Source organism: Hylobates moloch, unplaced genomic scaffold (assembly GCF_009828535.3).
Source record: "Hylobates moloch isolate HMO894 unplaced genomic scaffold, HMol_V3 SCAFFOLD_21, whole genome shotgun sequence".
Lineage (NCBI taxonomy): Eukaryota > Metazoa > Chordata > Mammalia > Primates > Hylobatidae > Hylobates > Hylobates moloch.
In genome coordinates, this window is record NW_026652296.1 from 53,557,082 (window position 1) to 53,564,538 (window position 7,457).

Below are 7,457 nucleotides of genomic sequence, written 5' to 3' on the forward strand. Positions count from 1 at the left end.
TAGAAAGTAAATAAGTTATAAACTTTAAGTCTACAAACAAATTGATTGTTAATGCTTAAAAATGCAATCTCGCTTGTCTCAGATTGAATTTAGAACTTAAATGGGTAAATGTGTGATTGGCATTTATCACTTAGTAGGTTCACATGTCCAAATTATTTATTGAAAAGAAGCGTTTGGGTGATATAATTACACATTTCACTGCCTTTGATCTCACTTTCAGATTTTGCTGGAATCCCATAAAGGCTTCCGTTTTTATTTCAAGTTTAATTTCAGATAGACTCTCCTGTAATTCAGTAAGTAGCATGCCAATTATTTTCCAAACAATTCAGCTGTTGGAAGTACGGTTCTGTGAAAAACTTTTGAGAAATGCCAGGACACTGGGAGTCACCAGTATTACTTTCTTTGGCAACATTCTTGGGACAGACATAGGTGGCATGATAAAGGACAGGAGTGATTCAGCCTCATAGTGAATACATCCCATGTTAAATCAGGGCTGACCACCCTTTTATTTAAAGGATATTAAAATAATCCACCCATCTATTATTATCAGTGAGGGTTATATAATGATAATATCACTTTTAGGAAATGTTACACAATCATTTTTTGTTTAATAAAATTAACCCATTTTATGACTTTTTGGTCTATTGTTTGTGTTCTCAAAGAATAGCTTTGAAGGTTACTTAGTAATAGCTACAGTATAATATTGTGGCCTTTAGTTTCCATTTCACAGACAAACTTAAAACACTATGTGCCTTGTGTTACTTCAATTGTGCTTCCATTTTCTGAGACAGGGGCTGAAAAATATTTAATTAAGAAGACACAAGTCCTGAGCAAACACACACCATGCTGTGTCCTATATCAATGTTGATCTTTTCCTGGGGCTGGGGGTCTGGTTTTATTTTGGGGCAGTGTTAAGGATGTCTGGAGATCACTGGCAAGCAATATGTATTCTCAGGGCCAAACTAATCTAATCCAATGTGAATCTTGAAACAAAAGGAACACTGTTTCAAAATGATAACTGGAATTTCTAAGTACTTTTATGTTTAGATTGTCACCTACTTCAATTGCTGGAGAAGTTTCAAAAGGTACATTCTGCAGTTATATTAAGCACAGGCTTCAAAAGAACTGGCCAGAAAACAGGAGTCAAATCGCCAATGACAGGGTCTCCATCTACCCTTAAAAGTGTATCTTCAGCAAGCATGGTGGCCCAAGCCTGTGATCTCATCACTTCGGGATCCCGAGGCTATGGGGATGGGCAGGAGCTTGTGTGGATAGGGAATAGGGGGAGAAGAGCGAAGGAAAGAGGAAGTCGTGTACCACTCTTTTGTAAGTTTCAAGGGGAAGAAGAAATGGGTTCCCGAATGCAACCATATGTCTTCTTGAAGGAAACTAAAGATATAATAAGCAGATCTTGCTACACATTGCAGCACTTAACTGTTTTCTATTTGAGTGGACTGATGCCCTGTCCATTGGTAAATTTTAAGTTTTCTTTCTATTTTCCTATGGTGAGATGGCTGTGCTTGGGAGGTAAAAGAGAAAAGAAAAGAAGTGAAAACATTTATTAGAGAAAATTAAAATATCTTGGCTTAGTGTATCATTCAGTGGAGACTGGTCAGTTGAAACTTCTACTAGTTTAAAAATAGAAATAAGAAAACATTGGCTGGGTGCGGTGGCTCACACCTGTAATCCCAACACTTTGGGAGGCTGAGGTGGGCAGATCACGAGGTCAGGAGTTCGAGACCAGACTGGCCAATATAGTGAAATCCTGTCTCTACTGAAAATAAAAGAAACTAGCTGGGTGTGGTGGCATGCGCCTGTAATTCCAGCTAGTCGGGAGGCTGAGGCAGGAGAACCACTTGAACCTGGGAGTTGGAGGTTGCAGAGAGCCAAGATCACGCCATTGTATTCCAGCCTGTCCAGCCTGGGCAACAACAGTGAAACTCCACCTCAAAAAAAAAAAAAAAAGAAAAGAAAAACAAAACGTCATTTGTTAGATTTAGATTTAACTCTCGCTTCAGGAATTAAGGAAATAAAACAGTTTCGTTCCAATTAATTCAGGAAACCTGGAGAGTTGGGGTGGGGAAAGGAAAAATGTGTGAGAATGCAGCTTATCATGTTGTTCTCTCTCTTTCCCTAATGTTCCTTTACAAACTCAGCCTTTCCAGGAAAAGTCTTTTTTTCCCCTCTGATCTGGCTGTTCATGAGTGCTGTCCTTTGCCTCTCTTAGTTAGGGCTGGATGAAACCTGTCAGGCTCACATCCATGGCTTTGGCCTTCTCTCTTTTTACTTCCTGTGTTGGATGTTTCTCATGTTTTCAGTTCTATTTATGCTTAATTTTCCAAACATCTCTGTTCTGAACAGAGGAAAATATCTTATTTGGATATATACCCTAAATAGTGATAATAATAAGTTATTACAATAACGCCCATTTACCGAGCACTTACTGTATGGCATGTGCACCATGTTCCCTCCCACTTTGTTTCATTGCAGCAGCTTTTTTTCCCCCCAGGATGCTCTTCATCCTCCTGCCCTTTCTTAACCCTTACTTATACCTTAGGCCTCTGCTGACTGGGAATTTCTCAAGAAATCCTTACGAAGTCCCTCATGGTGTCATGAACTGCTCCTTCCTTGCTTACATCACAGTTGTAGCTTGGCTTTTATTTATGTGTAGGCTTCATGCACCACTGCACTCGGGATCTGCCTTCTGCTCATCTTCCCACTGATCCTCCCCATCCCTGCCCACCTTCTTTTCCCATTAGCCCAAGGCAACTGACAGCATGACATACGTGGCAGGCGAGACCGCCAGGTGAGGTAAAAAGAAGGTATTCCCAAGACAACTCTCACAAAATGTGGGGGATTTTATGAGTGATGGGAACCCATGGGAAGTGGTAGAAGAATCACTGTCCATGTGGTGGATTTAAAACATGCCAAGGCTCCCCAGAGCACAGAGCTTGCATGTTACTCAAGCATGGCCCTTAATTAGGGGCTGCAAGAAAGATGCAAACCTGGACATTAAGCCATTCCATAATGATCGGGGTGACCCAGAGATGACTGAGGGCCTGCATGAATGTTTTGCTTTATATACAATCTCTGAGTGGTCACAGATCAGTGGTGTGAGGGGAGGGTGGGCATTGATGGGACCTGAGTAAATTTTGCACCATGTAGGCGGCGTGGTGTACACTATGAGAGACAAGAAAAAGAAAGAAATGATTTGCTCTTTGCATTCACATTTTTGGAGTCATATTCATACTTACTTCACCTATAGTAATGGTGAGAAAGAAGAAAAGAGAGAATAGGGGTGGTCCTGCTTTCACTGAGGAGCTCTCAGGAAGCTCATATCTGAGTGCTGTTTTGAATAAGATTCTTAGCACTATTAAGGTCGTTGGAAGAATGAAGGAGGCAAGTAAACTGGTCATTTTCAGTCCTCGCCCCATGTCACTACTCATGCACGGCTCTGTGACTTAACGCAAGTGATCACACTTCCTGGGACTCAGCTTTCTCATCTTAAAAATATAAATAATTGTAGTGTGTGTGTGTAAACTTTGAATGTTTCGGTAGAGGAAGTAATACAGATTCTCCAAACTAGGCCACTTTGATTTAAATGTCTTCCATTTCAACATAATATTCTTCAACTTGCTCTTTCTCAGCATTGTGGTTTGACGTATTTTCCAGGCTGATAATATGTATTTAGTTTATTGATGTGAACTGCTGTATAGTTTTCCATTGCGTGAACATATCACTTGGTTTTATTACTTCATTCACTCAGCAAATGTGTGAAGACCTACTTTATAAAGGTACTAGGTTCTGGGGGCATCAGAGTGAACCAAACCCATGAAGTCCCATCTAGCACGTAGTTCACATTCTTATTGGGAAGTAAGGCAGCAAGCGAGTAGTGAACCAATCAACATATCACAGGTCAGCTAAAATGTCCTTTAAAGAACATAAAGATGCACGAGGGAATAGAGAGTATCTGAGTGGGCTTTTTTAGATAGTGGAGTTGAGAAAGGATTTTCTGACAAGGGGACACCCAAGAAGAGCTGGATTAAAGCGAGGGAATTAGCTCCACAGATATTTGGGAGAAGAGTATCTCCAGAAGAGGAAAGAAAGCCTGCAAAGACAAAGGGGACAAAAAGCATCCCTGGCATATTTAAGGAATAACGAAAAGGCCCAAGAAACTGAATTGCTGAAAGAAAAAGAGAAAGTCACTGGAGAGGAAGTCTAAAAGATAAAATGCCCTATATGCCTAGGACATTTTAGACTACAGAAAGCATTTAACCCAGAATGTGATGTTTCAACCAGAGGAATAACTTCATCTGATTTTAGTTGTCTAGGGATTATTCTAACTACCACATGGAGAACAGAATGGTAATGTATAAGCTTGGAAGCAGAGAAACCAGTTAAGATGCTATTGCTATAATCCAGACTGGAAATGAGGAAGAGCGGGACGAAAGTCACAGTGGTGGAAGTGATTGCATTTCACTATTTTATACTGATATTTAGGCACATCCTACTATTTTCTATTTTCAACTTAAATCTTTTTTCTTTAATTATTTGCAGCATGGCTTCCATAAATCACTGAATTATTCCATTATTCTTTTATAAATTTTGCGATTTCTGATAGCTGCTCTTTTAGAAATTTTCAATGCCTACATAGAACTATGTAAGAATATTCCTTTAAATAGGTGTTGCATCCCTCCTTTGCAGATTTGAACACGATATTCCAGTTATTAACATGTTTGTTAGCAGAAAGTTCCTTTAGCACGTTTAAGTGGAACATGCATAAAGTGATTCTAAAATAATCATCTGTTTACTCTATAATGTTGGAAACTCTTTAAATAGACAATATCCTCGTTCTTTATTTTTAAAATTTGCTAGTGTTTTATTTAGCATTTTCTAATTAAACGTTTTTTATTGTGGTAAACACTTAGCATGAGATCTAGCCTCTTGACAAACTCTAAGTGTACAATACAGTATTAAGTCTGGACACAATGCTGTACAGCAGATCTCTAGAACCTATTCATCTTGCGTGACTGAAACTATATATCCATTGAACAGCAACTTCCTATTTCCCCTTCCCCCAGCCCCAGGCAACCACCATTTCACTTTCTGTTTCTATGAGTTTGACTATTTTAGATACCTCCTATAAGTGGAATAATGCAGCATTTGTTCTTCTGTGACTGGCTTATTTCGCTTAGCATAATATCCTCCAGGTTCATCCATATGGTCACATATGGTACGGATGTAAAACGATGGAGCAGTTATGGAAAACAGTAGGAGAGTGCCTCAGAAAGTTAAAAATAGAACTACAGTATGGCCCAGCAATCTCACTTCTGGGTATATAGCCAAAGGAAATGAAATCAGGCTCTCGAAGAAATACGTGTACTCCCATGTTTATTGCAGCACCCATCATACTATATGTATGTGTATATTTTGATAACAAAGCAACTGTTTTTATCATCTCCTCCATGTCTTTGCAAATATACTTTGCAAATCCAGCACAACTGTTCCAAGTCATCTGCATGAAAATTTGACAGTGGCCTGTAGAGAAGGCAAAATATTAACCGCTTAGTAGCTGGAGGTGTAATCGGAAAGATTTAAGATGTGATGTTACTACTTTGGGGGTTTGCTTTTTGGATCACAAATTGTCTTCTTTTCACATTTGATGGTAGCATCTGGAGAGGGGTAAGATGAAATCTGGAGGAAAAAAATCTAAGAGGAGCAATTACAAGCAATAGGAATTATACCAAATGATTAGTTGTGCTTCTCACCAAGAAGAATATTATAGTCAAAGAACACTTTTGTTACTGTGTTGAACTTAGAAGATTTTAGTTGTATGTGAATTTCATTATATTTTACTGTTTTAAAATTTCAAACTGGGACTAGGACTTGACAAATGAAATAAATAGTGTGGCCTGTAATGGTTGAGTTGTGGTAAGATGTATATATATTCGCTTTATATATATGTGTGTATATATACAAACTCAATTTAATACATCTAGAACATAGACTAATTAGCAACAAGATGAGTTCAAAAACATTTATAAGTTTGTGTGCTGGGCTTAGCATCTCATACATCTGAGTCAAGGAACCCAGTCTTTCACTAGGTAAGAGCTCTCTCAGGCCTTCAGATTTCTAGTCAATATAGTGGGGACACAATGTAAACTATGCACCACTTAACTAAGAATTTAACCCATGTATGCCTGAGGCTGTAATTTTTTGAATTTTTACAATCAGACCTTGGCTATGACTTTGTGTAGTAGGATATAAATAACTCCCACCTGCTTAGCGTTCCAATAATGGAACACTAGCCATAAATGGGCTGTCATAGGCTAGTCCTTAAAAAAATTGTATGAAGAGTAGAATCACTACTTTCCTTGTCTTAAGGGAGTTGCTGAAAGTTGTAGTGTTCCTTCAATTATAGAACTTAATGTTTTAGAACTTTGGGCAGTTTATCAACGATAACCATCTAATCTAGTAGTTAAGGTTACACAAGTACACAAGTGTTAGTTAAGAATTGTGAGAGTGCAGTGAATTGTGGTTGTGAACCAAGGAGCAGAGTACTGACCAGTACTTTTAAGAGAAACTTTCAAATCTATTTCAAACCTGTATCTGATTATAACAGAATTCCTATTCTGTTTATTCCTGATACTAATATTTTAATGGTCCCTAATAGTTGTTTAAAGGTTTTCAACAAAATATATTAGCTCAGAAATGGCATTGAAAGACAAAGCTTAATTTTTTTGTAAAAAAAACTAATCAACAGAATATATTGGCTAATTTGGTATCCTTTTCAAGAAATAAATTTATCTCCTCCCTACTTCCATCCCTACCTGCCTCCCTCCCTCCCTACTTCCCTCCACCCATCTATCCATCCACCCATCATTAGGTACTCATACATTCAGTATATGTGCATTGGTGTGTTTGCACTAGATAGCAAGAGCTAATTCTGTGCATCTTTTCCCAATTTTACATTCAGTAGCCTCAAGGTGGTAGCATGAAATTGGACATGGTGAGACTCTACACCACAGAAAGCAGCAAATGCTTTAAATCAGCAGTGCCCCCGACCCACCACACACACCTCCTCACCCCCAACACGCAGTGTCCTGACTGCTAAACATTTACTAGCATAGTACTGTCATGCCACTAAGTCCATTTGGGATTGGTTTAAAAATTAAACACAGTGCAAAATAGATGATTAACCTGAGGATAATGGGGTGTAAACTAAAGTAAGCTGTAAATTGCACATAAAATTTACAGACAAATTTGATTTAAAAATCATAAACCAACAAATTTGAGGAAAAGAAACAGTATTTCCCTGAAACTGACCTGAGAACCAGGTATTTTTGTCTTTAATGTTATAAAAGCCACTATTGAAATGGGCAGTTCTTTTGCTGATGATATACAAATGATAAAGTTATAATATTTAAAAAGACATAATTATTTTTAAAGATTATAAA